A 17991-nucleotide genomic window follows, 5' to 3' on the forward strand; every position below is an offset into this window, starting at 1 on the left:
ACTCCCAGGGCAGGTACAGAGGGTTAGATACAGAGTAAATCTCCCTCGACGCTGTCCCATAAAACACTCCCAGGGCAGGTACAGGGGGTAAGATACAGAGCAAATCTCCCTCGACACTGTCCCATCAAACACACCCAGATCAGGTACAGGGGGTAAGATACAGAGTAAAGCTCCCTCTACACTGTCCCATCAACACTCCCAGGGCAGGTACAGGGGGTTAGATACAGAGTAATGCTCCCTCTACACTGTCCCATCAAACACTCCCAGGGCAGGTACAGCACAGGTTAAATACAGAGTAAAGCTCCCTCTACACTGTCCCATCAAACACTCCCAGGGCAGGTACAGGGGGTTAGATACAGGTTAAAGCTCCCTCTACACTGTCCCATCAAACACTCCCAGGGCAGGTACAGGGGGCAAGATAAAGAAAAAAGCTCCCTCTACACTGTCCCATCAAACACTCCCAGGGCAGGAACAGCACGGGGTTAGACACAGAGTAAAGCTCCCTCTACACTTTCCCATCAAACACTCCCAGGGCAGGTACAGGGGGTTAGATACAGAGTTATGCTCCCTCTACACTGTCCCATCAAACACTCCCAGGGCAGGTACAGGGGATTAGATACAGAGTAAAGCTCCCTCTACACTGTCCCATCAAACACTCCCAGGGCAGGGACAGGGGTTAGATACAGAGTAAAGCTCCCTCTACACTGTCACATCAAAAACTCCCAAGGCTGGTACAGGGGGTAAGATACAGAGTAAAGCTCCCTCTACACTGTCCAATCAAACACTCCCAGGGCAGGTACAGGGGGTGAGATACAGAGTAAAGCTCCCTCTACAATGTCCCATCAAAAACTCCCAGGGCAGGTACAGGGGGTTAGATACAGAGTAAAGCTTCCTCCACACTGTCCCATCAAACACTCCCAGGGCAGGTACAGGGGGTTAGATACAGAGTAAAGCTCCCTCTACACTGTCCCATCAAAAACTCCCAGGGCAGGTACAGGGGGTTAGATACAGAGTAAAGCTTCCTCTACACTGTCCCATCAAACACTCCCAGGGCAGGTACAGGGGGTGAGATACAGAGTAAAGCTCCCTCTACAATGTCCCATCAAAAACTCCCAGGGCAGGTACAGGGGGTCAGATACAGAGTAAAGCTTCCTCTACACTGTCCCATCAAACACTCCCAGGGCAGGTACAGGGGGTTAGATACAGAGTAAAGCTCCCTCTACACTGTCCCATCAAAAACTCCCAAGGCAGGTACAGGGAGTAAGATACAGAGTAAAGCTCCCTCTACACTGTCCCTTCTAACACTCCCAGGGCAGGTACAGGGTGTTAGATACAGAGTAAAGCTCCCTCTACATTGTCCCATCAAATAATCCCAGGGCAGGTACAGGGGGTTAGATACAGAGTAAAGCTCCCTCTACACTGTCCCATCAAACACTCCCAGGGCAGGGACAGGGGGTTAGACACAGAGTAAAGCTCCCTCTACACTGTCCCATCAAACACTCCCAGGGCAGGGACAGGGGTTAGATACAGAGTAAATCTCCATCGACACTATCCCATCAAACACTTACAGGGCAGGTACAGCACGGGGTTAGATGCAGAGTAAAGCTCCCTCTACACTGTCCCATCAAAAACTCCCAAGGCTGGTACAGAAGGTAAGATACAGAGTAAAGCTTCCTCTACACTGTCCCATCAAACACTCCCAGGGCAGGTACAGGGGGTGAGATACAGAGTAAAGCTCCCTCTACAATGTCCCATCAAAAACTCCCAGGGCAGGTACAGGGGGTTAGATACAGAGTAAAGCTTCCTCTACACTGTCCCATCAAACACTCCCAGGGCAGGTACAGGGGGTTAGATACAGAGTAAAGCTCCCTCTGCACTGTCCCATCAAACACTCCCAGGGCAGGTACAGCACGGGGTTAGATGCAGAGTAATGCTCCCTCTGCACTGTCCCATCAAAAACTCCCAGTGCTGGTACAGGGGGTTAGACACAGAGTAAAGCTTCCTCTACACTGTCCCATCAAACACTCCCAGGGCAGGTACAGGGGGTTAGATACAGAGTAAATCTCCCTCGACACTGTCCCATCAAACAGTCACAGGGCAGGTACAGCACGGGGTTAGATGCAGAGTAATGATCCCTCTACATGTCCCATCAAAAATTCCCAGGGCTGGTACAGGGGGTTAGACACAGAGTGAAGCTCCATCTACACTGTCCCATCAAACACTCACAGGGCAGGTACAGGGCGTTAGATACAGAGTAAAGCTCCCTCCACACTGTCCCATCAATCCTCCCAGGGCAGGTACAGGGGGTTAGATACAGAGTAAAGACCACTCCACACTGTCCCATCAAACACTCCCAGGGCTGTTACAGGGGGTTAGATACAGAGTAAATCTCAATCTACACTGTATCATCAAACACTCCAAGGCTATGTACAGCACGGGGTTAGATACAGAGTAAAGCTCCCTCCACGCTGTCCCAGTAAACACTCACAGGGCACGTACAGGGTGTTAGATACAGAGTAAAGCACCCTCTACTGTCCCATCAAACACTCCCAGGGCAGGTACAGGGGGCAAGACACAGAGTAAAGCTCCCTGTACACTGTCCCATCAAACACTCCCAGGGCAGGTACAGCACGGGGTTAGTTACAGATTAAAGCTCCCTCTACACTGTCCCATCAAACACTCCCAGGGCAGGAACAGCACGGGGTTAGACACAGAGTAAAGCTCCCTCTACACTGTCCCTTCTAACACTCCCAGGGCAGGTACAGGGGGTTAGATACAGAGTAAATCTCCCTCGACACTGTCCCATCAAACACTCACAGGGCAAGTACAGCACGGGGTTAGATGCAGAGTAAAGCTCCCTCTACACTGTCCCATCAAAAACTCCCAGGGCTGGTACAGGGGGTTAGATACAGAGTAAAGCTCCCTCTACACTGTCCCATCAAACACTCCCAGGGCAGGTACAGGGGATTAGATACAGAGTAAAGCTCCCTCTACACTGTCCCATCAAACGCTCCCAGGGCAGGGACAGGGGTTAGATACAGAGTAAATCTCCATCGACACTATCCCATCAAACACTTACAGGGCAGGTACAGCACGGGGTTAGATGCAGAGTAAAGCTCCCTCTACACTGTCCCATCAAAAACTCCCAAGGCTGGTACAGGGGGTAAGATACAGAGTAAAGCTCCCTCTACACTGTCCCATCAAACACTCCCAGGGCAGGTACAGGGGTTGAGATACAGAGTAAAGCTCCCTCTACAATGTCCCATCAAAAACTCCCAGGGCAGGTACAGGGGGTTAGATAAAGAGTAAAGCTTCCTCTACACTGTCCCATCAAACACTCCCAGGGCTGGTACAGGGGGTTAGATACAGAGTAAAGCTCCATCTGCACTGTCCCATCAAACACTCCCAGGGCAGGTGCAGCACAGGTTAGATACAGAGTAAAGCTCCCTCTACACTGTCCCTTCTAACACTCCCAGGGCAGGTACAGGGTGTTAGATACAGAGTAAAGCTCCCTCTACACTGTCCCATCAAATAATCCCAGGGCAGGTACAGGGGGTTAGATACAGAGTAAAGCTCCCTCTACACTGTCCCATCAAACACTCCTAGGGCAGGTACAGGGGGTTAGATACAGAGTAAATCTCCCTCGACACTGTCCCATCAAACAGTCACAGGGCAGGTACAGCACGGGGTTAGATGCAGAGTAATGATCCCTCTACATATCCCATCAAAAACTCCCAGGGCTGGTACAGGGGGTTAGACACAGAGTAAAGCTCCCTCTACACTGTCCCATCAAACACTCCCAGGGCAGGGACAGGGGTTAGATACAGAGTAAATCTCCATCGACACTATCCCATCAAACACTTACAGGGCAGGTACAGCACGGGGTTAGATGCAGAGTAAAGCTCCCTCTACACTGTCCCATCAAAAACTCCCAAGGCTGGTACAGGGGGTAAGATACAGAGTAAAGCTCCCTCTACACTGTCCCATCAAACACTCCCAGGGCAGGTACAGGGGGTGAGATACAGAGTAAAGCTCCCTCTACAATGTCCCATCAAAAACTCCCAGGGCAGGTACAGGGGATTAGATACAGAGTAAAGCTTCCTCTACACTGTCCCATCAAAAACTCCCAGGGCAGGTACAGGGGGTTAGATACAGAGTAAAGCTCCCTCTGCACTGTCCCATCAAACACTCCCAGGGCAGGTGCAGCACAGGTTAGATACAGAGTAAAGTAACCCTCTACACTGTCCCTTCTAACACTCCCAGGGCAGGTACAGGGTGTTAGATACAGAGTAAAGCTCCCTCTACAATGTCCCATCAAATAATCCCAGGGCAGGTACAGGGGGTTAGATACAGAGTAAAGCTCCCTCTACACTGTCCCTTCAAACATTCCTAGGGCAGGTACAGGGGGTTAGATACAGAGTAAATCTCCCTCGACACTGTCCCATCAAACAGTCACAGGGCAGGTACAGCACGGGGTTAGATGCAGAGTAATGATCCCTCTACATGTCCCATCAAAAACTCCCAGGGCTGGTACAGGGGGTTAGACACAGAGTAAAGCTCCCTCTACACTGTCCCATCAAACACTCACAGGGCAGGTACAGGGGGTTAGATACAGAGTAAAGCTCCCTCCACACTGTCCCATCAATCCTCCCTGGGCAGGTACAGATGGTTAGATACAGAGTAAAGCCCACTCCACACTGTCCCATCAAACACTCCCAGGGCTGTTACAGGGGGTTAGATACAGAGTAAATCTCAATCTACACTGTATCATCAAACACTCCCAGGCTATGTACAGCACGGGGTTAGATACAGAGTAAAGCTCCCTCAACACTGTTCCAGTAAACACTCATAGGGCACGTACAGGGTGTTAGATACAGAGTAAAGCACCCTCTACACTGTCCCATCATACACTCCCAGGGCAGGTACAGGGGGTTAGATGCAGAGTAAAGCTCCCTCTACACTGTCCCATCAAACATTCCCAGGGCAGGTACAGGGGGTAAGGTACAGAGTAAAGCTCCCTCTACACTGTCCCATCAACACTCCCAGGGCAGGTACAGGGGGTTAGATACAGAGTAATGCTCCCTCTACACTGTCCCATCAAAAACTCCCAGGGCTGGTACAGGGGGTTAGATACAGAGTAAAGCTCCGTCTACACTGTCCCATCAATTCTCCCAGGGCAGGTACAGGGGGTTAGATACAGAGCACTGCTCCCTCTACACTGTCCCATCAAACACTCCTAGGGCAGGTACAGCACAGGTTAGATACAGAGTAAAGCTCCCTCTACACTGTCCCATCAAACACTCCCATGGGTGGTACAGGGGGTTAGATACAGAGTTAAGCTCCCTCTACACTGTCCCAACAAATACTCCCAGTGCAGGTACAGGGGGTTAGATACAGAGTAAAGCTCCCCCTACACTGTCACATCAAACACTCCCAGGGCAGGTACAGGGGGTTAGATACAGAGTAAATCTCCCTCGACACTGTCCAATCAAACACTCACAGGGCAGGTACAGCACGGGGTTAGATGCAGAGTAAAGGTCCCTATTCACTGTCCCATCAAAAACTCCCAGGGCTGGTACAGGGGGTTAGATACAGAGTAAAGCTCCCTCTACACTGTCCCATCAAACACTCCCAGGGCAGGTACAGGGGGTTAGATACAGAGTAAAGCTCCCGCTACACTGTCCCATCAAACACTCCCAGGGCAGGGACAGGGGTTGGATACAGAGTAAATCTCCCTCGACACTGTCCCATCAAACACTCACAGGACTGGTACAGCACGGGGTTAGATGCAGAGTAAAGCTCCCTCTGCACTGTCCCATCAAAAACTCCCAAGGCTGCTACAGGGGGTTCGATACAGAGTAAAGCTCCCTCTACACTGTCCCATCAAACACTCCCAGGGCAGGTACAGGGGGTTAGATACAGAGTAAAGTCCCTCTACAATGTCCCATCAAAAACTCCCAGGGCAGGTACAGGGGGTTAGATACAGAGTAAAGCTTCCTCTACACTGTCCCATCAAACACTCCCAGGGCAGGTACAGGGGGTTAGATACAGAGTAAAGCTCCCTCTACACTGTCCCGTCAAACACTCCAAGGGCAGGTGCAGCACAGATTAGATACAGAGTAAAGCTCCCTCTACACTGACCCTTCTAACACTCCCAGGGCAGGTACAGGGGGTTAGATACAGAGTAAATCTCGCTCGACACTGTCCCATCAAACAGTCACAGGGCAGATACAGCACGGGGTTAGATGCAGAGTAATGCTCCCTCTACACTGTCCCATCAAAAACTCCCAGGGCTGGTACAGGGGGTTAGACACAGAGTAAAGCTCCCTCTACACTGTCCCATCAAACACTCCCAGGGCAGGTACAGGGGGTTAGATACAGAGTAAAGCTCCCTCTACACTGTCCCATCAAACACTCCCAGGGCAGGTACAGGGCGTTAGATACAGAGTAAAGCTCCCTCTACACTGTCCCATCAACACTTCCAGGGTAGGTACAGGGGGTTAGATAGAGAGTAATGCTCTCTCTCCACTGTCCCATCAAAAAGTCCCAGGGCAGGTACAGCACGGGGTTAAATGCAGAGTAAAGCTCCCTCTACACTGTCCCATCAAAAACTCCCAAGACTGGTACAGGGGGTTCGATACAGAGTAAAGCTCCCTCTACACTGTCCCATCAAACACTCCCAGGGCAGCTACAGGGGGTTAGATACAGAGTAAAGTCCCTCTACAATGTCCCATCAAAAACTCCCAGGGCAGGTACAGGGGGTTAGATACAGAGTAAAGCTTCCTCTACACTGTCCCATCAAACACTCCGAGGGCAGGTACAGGGGGTTAGATACAGAGTAAAGCTCCCTCTACACTGTCCCGTCAAACACTCCCAGGGCAGGTGCAGCACAGATTAGATACAGAGTAAAGCTCCCTCTACACTGTCCCTTCTAACACTCCCAGGGCAGGTACAGGGGGTTAGATACAGAGTAAAGCTCCGTCTACACTGTCCCATCAAATAATCCAGGGCAGGTACAGGGGGTTAGATACAGAGTAAATCTCCCTCTACACTGTCCCATCAAACACTCCTAGGGCAGGTACAGGGGGTTAGATACAGAGTAAATCTCGCTCGACACTGTCCCATCAAACAGTCACAGGGCAGATACAGCACGGGGTTAGATGCAGAGTAATGCTCCCTCTACACTGTCCCATCAAAAACTCCCAGGGCTGGTACAGGGGGTTAGACACAGAGTAAAGCTCCCTCTACACTGTCCCATCAAACACTCCCAGGGCAGGTACAGGGGGTTAGATACAGAGTAAAGCTCCCTCTACACTGTCCCATCAAACACTCCCAGGACAGGTACAGGGGGTTAGATACAGAGTAAAGCTCCCTCTACACTGTCCCATCAACACTCCCAGGGTAGGTACAGGGGGTTAGATAGAGAGTAATGCTCTCTCTCCACTGTCCCATCAACAAGTCCCAGGGCAGGTACAGCACGGGGTTAGATGCAGAGTAAAGCTCCCTCTACACTGTCCCATCAAAAACTCCCAGGGCTGGTACAGGGGGTTAGATACAGAGTAAAGCTCCCTCCACACTGTCCCGTTAAACACTCCCAGGGCAGGTACAGGGGGTTAGTTACAGAGTAAAGCTCCCTCTACACTGTCCCTTCAACACTCCCAGGGCAGGTACAGGGGGTTAGATACAGAGTAATGCTCCCTCTACACTGTCCCATTAAACATTCCCAGGGCAGGTACAGCACAGGTTATATACAGAGTAAACCTCCCTCTACACTGTCCCATCAAACACTCCCAGGGGAGGTACAGGGGGTTAGATACAGAGTAAAGCTCCCTCTACAATGTCCCATCAAATACTCCCAGGGCAGGTACAGGGGGATAGATACAGAGTAAAGTTCCCTCTACACTGTCCCATCAAACACTCCAAGGGCAGGGACAGGGGTTAGATACAGAGTAAATCTCCCTCGACACTGTCCCATCAAACACTCACACGGCAGGTACAGCACGCGGTTAGATGCAGAGTAAAGCTCCCTCTACACTGTCCCATCAAAAACTCCCAAGGCTGGTACAGGGGGTTCGATTCTGAGTAAAGCTCCCTCTACACTGTCCCATCAAACACTCCCAGGGCAGGTACAGGGGGTTAGATACAGAGTAAAGCTCCCTCTACACTGTCCCATCAAACACTCCCAGGGCAGGTACAGGGGGTTAGATGCAGAGTAAAGCTCCCTCTACACTGTCCCAACAAAAACTCCCAAGGCTGGTACAGGGGGTTCGATACTGAGTAAAGCTCCCTCTACACTGTCCCATCAAACACTCCCAGGGCAGGTACAGGGGGTTAGATACAGAGTAAAGCTCCCTTTACACTGTCCCATCAAACACTCACAGGGCAGGTACAGGGGGTTAGATACAGAGTAAAGCTCCCTCTACACTGTCACATCATACCTCTCTGGGCAGGTACAGAGGATTAGATACAGAGTGTAGCCCACTCCACACTGTCCCATCAAACAATCCCAGGGCAGTTACAGGGGGTTAGATACAGAGTAAATCTCAATCTACAATGTCCCATCAAACACTCCAAGGCCATGTACAGCACGGGGTTAGATACAGAGTAAAGCTCCCTCCACACTGTCCCAGTAAACACTCACAGGGCAGGTACAGGGGGTTAGATACAGAGTAAAGCACCCTCTGCATAGTCCCATCAAACACTCCCAGGGCAGGTACCGGGGGCAAGACACAGAGTAAAGCTCCCTCTACAATGTCCCATCAAACACTCCCAGGGCAGGTACAGCACGGGGTTAGATACAGAGTAAAGCTCCCTCTACACTGTCCCATCAAACAATCCCAGGGCAGGTACAGGGGGTAAGATACAGAGTAAATCTCCCCCTACACTGTCCCATCAAACACTCCCAGGGCAGGTACATGGGGTTAGAAACAGAGTAAAGCTCCCACTACACTGTCCCATCAAACACTCCCAGGGCAGGTACAGGGGGTTAGATACAGAGTAAAGCTCCCTCTACACTGTCCCATCAAACACTCCCAGGGCAGGTACAGAGGGTTTGAGACAGAGTAAATCTCCCTCGGCACTGTCCCATCAAACACTCACTGGGCAGGTGCAGGACGGGGTTAGATGCAGAGTAATGCTCCCTCTACACTGTCCCATCAAACACTCCCAGGGCAGGTACAGGGGGTTAGATACAGAGTAAAGCTTCCTCTACACTGTCCCATCAAACACTCCCAGGGCAGGTACAGGGGTTTAGATACAGAGTAAAGCTCCCTCAACACTGACCCATCAAACACTCCCAGGGCAGGTTCAGGGGGAAAGATACAGAGTAAAGCTCCTTCTACACTGTCCCATCAACACTCCCAGGTCAGGTACAGGGGGCTAGATACTGAGTAATGCTCCCTCTACACTTTCCCATCAAACACTCCCAGGGCAGGTACAGCGCAGGTTAGATACAGAGTAAAGCTCCCTCTACACTGTCCCATCAAACACTCCCAGGGCAGGTACAGGGGGTTAGATACAGATTAAAGCTCCCTCTACACTGTCCCATCAAACACTCCCAGGGCAGGTACAGGGGGTAAGATACAGAGTAAAGCTCCCTCTACACTGTCCCATCAAACACTCCCAGGGCAGGAACAGCACGGGGTTAGACACAGAGTAAAGCTCCCTCTACACTGTCCCATCAAACACTCCCAGGGCAGGTACAGGGGGTTAGATACAGAGTAAAGCTCCCTCTACACTGTCCCATCAAACACTCCCAGGGCAGGAACAGGGGGTAAGATACAGAGTAAAGCTCCCTCTACACTGTCCCATCAAACACTCCCAGGGCAGGTACAGGGGGTTAGATACAGAGCAAATCTCCCTCGACACTGTCCCATCAAACACTCACAGGGCAGTTACAGCATGGGGTTAGATGCAGAGTAAAGCTCCCTCCACACTGTCCCATCAAAAACTCCCAGGGCAGGTACAGGGGGTTAGATACAGAGTAAAGCTCCCTCTACATTGTCCCATCAAACACTCCCAGGGCAGGGACAGGGGTTAGATACAGAGTAACGTCCCTCGACACTGTCCCATCAAACACTCACAGGGCAGGTACAGCACGGGGTTAGATGCAGTGTAAAGCACCCTCTACACTGTCCCATCAAACTCCCAAGGCTGGTACAGGGGGTTCGATACAGAGTAAAGCTCCCTCTACACTGTCCCATCAAACACTCCCAGGGCAGTTACAGGGAGTTAGATACAGAGTAAACCTCCCTCTACAATGTCCCATCAAACAATCCCAGGGCAGGTACAGGGGGTTAGATACAGAGTAAAGCTTCCACTACACTGTCCCATCAAACACTCCCAGGGCAGGTACAGGGGTTTAGATACAGAGTAAAGCTCCCTCTATACTGTCCCATCAAACACTCCCAGGGCAGGTACAGCACAGGTTAGATACAGAGTAAAGCTCCCTCTACACTGTCCCTTCTAACACTCCCAGGGCAGGTACAGGGGGTTAGATACAGAGTAAAGCTCCCTCCACACTGTCCCATCAAACACTCCCAGGGCTGTTACAGGGGGTTAGATACAGAGTAAATCTCAATCTACACTGTATCATCAAACACTCCCAGGCTATGTACAGCACGGGGTTAGATACAGAGTAAAGCTCCCTCAACACTGTTCCAGTAAACACTCATAGGGCACGTACAGGGTGTTAGATACAGAGTAAAGCACCCTCTACACTGTCCCATCATACACTCCCAGGGCAGGTACAGGGGGTTAGATGCAGAGTAAAGCTCCCTCTACACTGTCCCATCAAACATTCCCAGGGCAGGTACAGGGGGTAAGGTACAGAGTAAAGCTCCCTCTACACTGTCCCATCAACACTCCCAGGGCAGGTACAGGGGGTTAGATACAGAGTAATGCTCCCTCTACACTGTCCCATCAAAAACTCCCAGGGCTGGTACAGGGGGTTAGATACAGAGTAAAGCTCCGTCTACACTGTCCCATCAATTCTCCCAGGGCAGGTACAGGGGGTTAGATACAGAGCACTGCTCCCTCTACACTGTCCCATCAAACACTCCTAGGGCAGGTACAGCACAGGTTAGATACAGAGTAAAGCTCCCTCTACACTGTCCCATCAAACACTCCCATGGGTGGTACAGGGGGTTAGATACAGAGTTAAGCTCCCTCTACACTGTCCCAACAAATACTCCCAGTGCAGGTACAGGGGGTTAGATACAGAGTAAAGCTCCCCCTACACTGTCACATCAAACACTCCCAGGGCAGGTACAGGGGGTTAGATACAGAGTAAATCTCCCTCGACACTGTCCAATCAAACACTCACAGGGCAGGTACAGCACGGGGTTAGATGCAGAGTAAAGGTCCCTATTCACTGTCCCATCAAAAACTCCCAGGGCTGGTACAGGGGGTTAGATACAGAGTAAAGCTCCCTCTACACTGTCCCATCAAACACTCCCAGGGCAGGTACAGGGGGTTAGATACAGAGTAAAGCTCCCGCTACACTGTCCCATCAAACACTCCCAGGGCAGGGACAGGGGTTGGATACAGAGTAAATCTCCCTCGACACTGTCCCATCAAACACTCACAGGACTGGTACAGCACGGGGTTAGATGCAGAGTAAAGCTCCCTCTGCACTGTCCCATCAAAAACTCCCAAGGCTGCTACAGGGGGTTCGATACAGAGTAAAGCTCCCTCTACACTGTCCCATCAAACACTCCCAGGGCAGGTACAGGGGGTTAGATACAGAGTAAAGTCCCTCTACAATGTCCCATCAAAAACTCCCAGGGCAGGTACAGGGGGTTAGATACAGAGTAAAGCTTCCTCTACACTGTCCCATCAAACACTCCCAGGGCAGGTACAGGGGGTTAGATACAGAGTAAAGCTCCCTCTACACTGTCCCGTCAAACACTCCAAGGGCAGGTGCAGCACAGATTAGATACAGAGTAAAGCTCCCTCTACACTGACCCTTCTAACACTCCCAGGGCAGGTACAGGGGGTTAGATACAGAGTAAATCTCGCTCGACACTGTCCCATCAAACAGTCACAGGGCAGATACAGCACGGGGTTAGATGCAGAGTAATGCTCCCTCTACACTGTCCCATCAAAAACTCCCAGGGCTGGTACAGGGGGTTAGACACAGAGTAAAGCTCCCTCTACACTGTCCCATCAAACACTCCCAGGGCAGGTACAGGGGGTTAGATACAGAGTAAAGCTCCCTCTACACTGTCCCATCAAACACTCCCAGGGCAGGTACAGGGCGTTAGATACAGAGTAAAGCTCCCTCTACACTGTCCCATCAACACTTCCAGGGTAGGTACAGGGGGTTAGATAGAGAGTAATGCTCTCTCTCCACTGTCCCATCAAAAAGTCCCAGGGCAGGTACAGCACGGGGTTAAATGCAGAGTAAAGCTCCCTCTACACTGTCCCATCAAAAACTCCCAAGACTGGTACAGGGGGTTCGATACAGAGTAAAGCTCCCTCTACACTGTCCCATCAAACACTCCCAGGGCAGCTACAGGGGGTTAGATACAGAGTAAAGTCCCTCTACAATGTCCCATCAAAAACTCCCAGGGCAGGTACAGGGGGTTAGATACAGAGTAAAGCTTCCTCTACACTGTCCCATCAAACACTCCGAGGGCAGGTACAGGGGGTTAGATACAGAGTAAAGCTCCCTCTACACTGTCCCGTCAAACACTCCCAGGGCAGGTGCAGCACAGATTAGATACAGAGTAAAGCTCCCTCTACACTGTCCCTTCTAACACTCCCAGGGCAGGTACAGGGGGTTAGATACAGAGTAAAGCTCCGTCTACACTGTCCCATCAAATAATCCAGGGCAGGTACAGGGGGTTAGATACAGAGTAAATCTCCCTCTACACTGTCCCATCAAACACTCCTAGGGCAGGTACAGGGGGTTAGATACAGAGTAAATCTCGCTCGACACTGTCCCATCAAACAGTCACAGGGCAGATACAGCACGGGGTTAGATGCAGAGTAATGCTCCCTCTACACTGTCCCATCAAAAACTCCCAGGGCTGGTACAGGGGGTTAGACACAGAGTAAAGCTCCCTCTACACTGTCCCATCAAACACTCCCAGGGCAGGTACAGGGGGTTAGATACAGAGTAAAGCTCCCTCTACACTGTCCCATCAAACACTCCCAGGACAGGTACAGGGGGTTAGATACAGAGTAAAGCTCCCTCTACACTGTCCCATCAACACTCCCAGGGTAGGTACAGGGGGTTAGATAGAGAGTAATGCTCTCTCTCCACTGTCCCATCAACAAGTCCCAGGGCAGGTACAGCACGGGGTTAGATGCAGAGTAAAGCTCCCTCTACACTGTCCCATCAAAAACTCCCAGGGCTGGTACAGGGGGTTAGATACAGAGTAAAGCTCCCTCCACACTGTCCCGTTAAACACTCCCAGGGCAGGTACAGGGGGTTAGTTACAGAGTAAAGCTCCCTCTACACTGTCCCTTCAACACTCCCAGGGCAGGTACAGGGGGTTAGATACAGAGTAATGCTCCCTCTACACTGTCCCATTAAACATTCCCAGGGCAGGTACAGCACAGGTTATATACAGAGTAAACCTCCCTCTACACTGTCCCATCAAACACTCCCAGGGGAGGTACAGGGGGTTAGATACAGAGTAAAGCTCCCTCTACAATGTCCCATCAAATACTCCCAGGGCAGGTACAGGGGGATAGATACAGAGTAAAGTTCCCTCTACACTGTCCCATCAAACACTCCAAGGGCAGGGACAGGGTTAGATACAGAGTAAATCTCCCTCGACACTGTCCCATCAAACACTCACACGGCAGGTACAGCACGCGGTTAGATGCAGAGTAAAGCTCCCTCTACACTGTCCCATCAAAAACTCCCAAGGCTGGTACAGGGGGTTCGATTCTGAGTAAAGCTCCCTCTACACTGTCCCATCAAACACTCCCAGGGCAGGTACAGGGGGTTAGATACAGAGTAAAGCTCCCTCTACACTGTCCCATCAAACACTCCCAGGGCAGGTACAGGGGGTTAGATGCAGAGTAAAGCTCCCTCTACACTGTCCCAACAAAAACTCCCAAGGCTGGTACAGGGGGTTCGATACTGAGTAAAGCTCCCTCTACACTGTCCCATCAAACACTCCCAGGGCAGGTACAGGGGGTTAGATACAGAGTAAAGCTCCCTTTACACTGTCCCATCAAACACTCACAGGGCAGGTACAGGGGGTTAGATACAGAGTAAAGCTCCCTCTACACTGTCACATCATACCTCTCTGGGCAGGTACAGAGGATTAGATACAGAGTGTAGCCCACTCCACACTGTCCCATCAAACAATCCCAGGGCAGTTACAGGGGGTTAGATACAGAGTAAATCTCAATCTACAATGTCCCATCAAACACTCCAAGGCCATGTACAGCACGGGGTTAGATACAGAGTAAAGCTCCCTCCACACTGTCCCAGTAAACACTCACAGGGCAGGTACAGGGGGTTAGATACAGAGTAAAGCACCCTCTGCATAGTCCCATCAAACACTCCCAGGGCAGGTACCGGGGGCAAGACACAGAGTAAAGCTCCCTCTACAATGTCCCATCAAACACTCCCAGGGCAGGTACAGCACGGGGTTAGATACAGAGTAAAGCTCCCTCTACACTGTCCCATCAAACAATCCCAGGGCAGGTACAGGGGGTAAGATACAGAGTAAATCTCCCCCTACACTGTCCCATCAAACACTCCCAGGGCAGGTACATGGGGTTAGAAACAGAGTAAAGCTCCCACTACACTGTCCCATCAAACACTCCCAGGGCAGGTACAGGGGGTTAGATACAGAGTAAAGCTCCCTCTACACTGTCCCATCAAACACTCCCAGGGCAGGTACAGAGGGTTTGAGACAGAGTAAATCTCCCTCGGCACTGTCCCATCAAACACTCACTGGGCAGGTGCAGGACGGGGTTAGATGCAGAGTAATGCTCCCTCTACACTGTCCCATCAAACACTCCCAGGGCAGGTACAGGGGGTTAGATACAGAGTAAAGCTTCCTCTACACTGTCCCATCAAACACTCCAGGGCAGGTACAGGGGTTTAGATACAGAGTAAAGCTCCCTCAAAACTGACCCATCAAACACTCCCAGGGCAGGTTCAGGGGGAAAGATACAGAGTAAAGCTCCTTCTACACTGTCCCATCAACACTCCCAGGTCAGGTACAGGGGGCTAGATACTGAGTAATGCTCCCTCTACACTTTCCCATCAAACACTCCCAGGGCAGGTACAGCGCAGGTTAGATACAGAGTAAAGCTCCCTCTACACTGTCCCATCAAACACTCCCAGGGCAGGTACAGGGGGTTAGATACAGATTAAAGCTCCCTCTACACTGTCCCATCAAACACTCCCAGGGCAGGTACAGGGGGTAAGATACAGAGTAAAGCTCCCTCTACACTGTCCCATCAAACACTCCCAGGGCAGGAACAGCACGGGGTTAGACACAGAGTAAAGCTCCCTCTACACTGTCCCATCAAACACTCCCAGGGCAGGTACAGGGGGTTAGATACAGAGTAAAGCTCCCTCTACACTGTCCCATCAAACACTCCCAGGGCAGGAACAGGGGGTAAGATACAGAGTAAAGCTCCCTCTACACTGTCCCATCAAACACTCCCAGGGCAGGTACAGGGGGTTAGATACAGAGCAAATCTCCCTCGACACTGTCCCATCAAACACTCACAGGGCAGTTACAGCATGGGGTTAGATGCAGAGTAAAGCTCCCTCCACACTGTCCCATCAAAAACTCCCAGGGCAGGTACAGGGGGTTAGATACAGAGTAAAGCTCCCTCTACATTGTCCCATCAAACACTCCCAGGGCAGGGACAGGGGTTAGATACAGAGTAACGTCCCTCGACACTGTCCCATCAAACACTCACAGGGCAGGTACAGCACGGGGTTAGATGCAGTGTAAAGCACCCTCTACACTGTCCCATCAAACTCCCAAGGCTGGTACAGGGGGTTCGATACAGAGTAAAGCTCCCTCTACACTGTCCCATCAAACACTCCCAGGGCAGTTACAGGGAGTTAGATACAGAGTAAACCTCCCTCTACAATGTCCCATCAAACAATCCCAGGGCAGGTACAGGGGGTTAGATACAGAGTAAAGCTTCCACTACACTGTCCCATCAAACACTCCCAGGGCAGGTACAGGGGTTTAGATACAGCGTAAAGCTCCCTCTATACTGTCCCATCAAACACTCCCAGGGCAGGTACAGCACAGGTTAGATACAGAGTAAAGCTCCCTCTACACTGTCCCTTCTAACACTCCCAGGGCAGGTACAGGGGGTTAGATACAGAGTAAAGCTCCCTCTACACTGTCCCATCAAATAATCCCAGGGCAGGTACAAGGGGTTAGATACAGAGTAAATCTCCCTCTACACTGTCCCATCAAACACTCCCAGGGCAGGTACAGGAGGTTAAATACAGAGTAAATCTCCCTCGACACTGTCCCATCAAACAGTCACAGGGCAGGTACAGCACGGGGTTAGATGCAGAGTAAAGCTCCCTCTACACTGTCCCATCAAAAACTCACAGGGCTGGTACAGCGGTTTAGACACAGAGTAAAGCTCCCTCTACACTGTCCCATCAAACACTCACAGGGCAGGTACAGGGGGTTAGATACAGAGTAAAGCTCCCTCCACACTGTCCCATCAATCCTCCCTGGGCAGGTACAGGGGGTTAGATACAGAGTAAAGCCCACTCCACACTGTCCCATCAAACACTCCCAGGGCAGTTACAGGGGGTTAGATACAGAGTAAATCTCAATCTACACTGTATCATCAAACACTCCCAGGCCATGTACAGCACGGGGTTAGATACAGAATAAAGCTCCATCCACACTGTCCCAGTAAACACTCACAGGGCAGGTACAGGGGGTTAGATACAGAGTAAAGCACCCTCTAAACTGTCCCATCAAACACTCCCAGCGCAGGTACAGGGGGTAAGATACAGAGTAAATCTCCCTCTACACTGTCCCATCAAACACTCCCAGGGCAGGTACATGGGGTTAGAAACAGAGTAAAGCTCCCACTACACTGTCCCATCAAACACTCCCAGGGCAGGTGCAGGGGGTTAGATACAGAGTAAAGCTCCCTCTACAATGTCCCATCAAACACTCCCAGGGCAGGTACAGAGGGTTTGAGACAGAGTAAATCTCCCTCGGCACTGTCCCATCAAACACTCACTGGGCAGGTGCAGGACGGGGTTAGATGCAGAGTAAAGCTTCCTCTACACTGTCCCATCAAACATTCCCAGGGCAGGTACAGGGGTTTAGATACAAAGTAAAGCTCCCTCAACACTGACCCATCAAACACTCCCAGGGCAGGTTCAGGGGGTAACATACAGAGTAAAGCTCCCTCTACACTGTCCCATCAACACTCCCAGGTCAGGTACAGGGGGTTAGATGCAGAGCAATGCTCCCTCTACACTGTCCCATGAAACACTCCCAGGGCAGGTACAGCACAGGTTAGATACAGAGTAAAGCTCCCTCTACACTGTCCCATCAAACACTCCCAGGGCAGGTACAGGGGGTTAGATACAGATTAAAGCTCCCTCTACACTGTCCCATCAAACACTCCCAGGGCAGGTACAGGGGGTAAGATACAGAGTAAAGCTCCCTCTAAACTGTCCCATCAAACACTCCCAGGGCAGGAACAGCACGGGGTTAGACACAGAGTAAAGCTCCCTCTACACTGTCCCATCAAACACTCCCAGGGCAGGTACAGGGGGTTAGATACAGAGTAAAGCTCCCTCTACACTGTCCCATCAAACACTCCCAGGGCAGGAACAGGGGCTAAGATACAGAGTAAAGCTCCCTCTACACTGTCCCATCCAACACTCCCAGGGCAGGTACAGGGGGTTAGATACAGAGCAAATCTCCCTCGACACTGTCCCATCAAACACTCCCAGGGCAGGTACAGCACGGGGTTAGATGCAGTGTAAAGCTCCCTCTACACTGTCCCATC

Source organism: Pristiophorus japonicus, unplaced genomic scaffold (genome assembly GCF_044704955.1).
Source record: "Pristiophorus japonicus isolate sPriJap1 unplaced genomic scaffold, sPriJap1.hap1 HAP1_SCAFFOLD_30, whole genome shotgun sequence".
Lineage (NCBI taxonomy): Eukaryota > Metazoa > Chordata > Chondrichthyes > Pristiophoridae > Pristiophorus > Pristiophorus japonicus.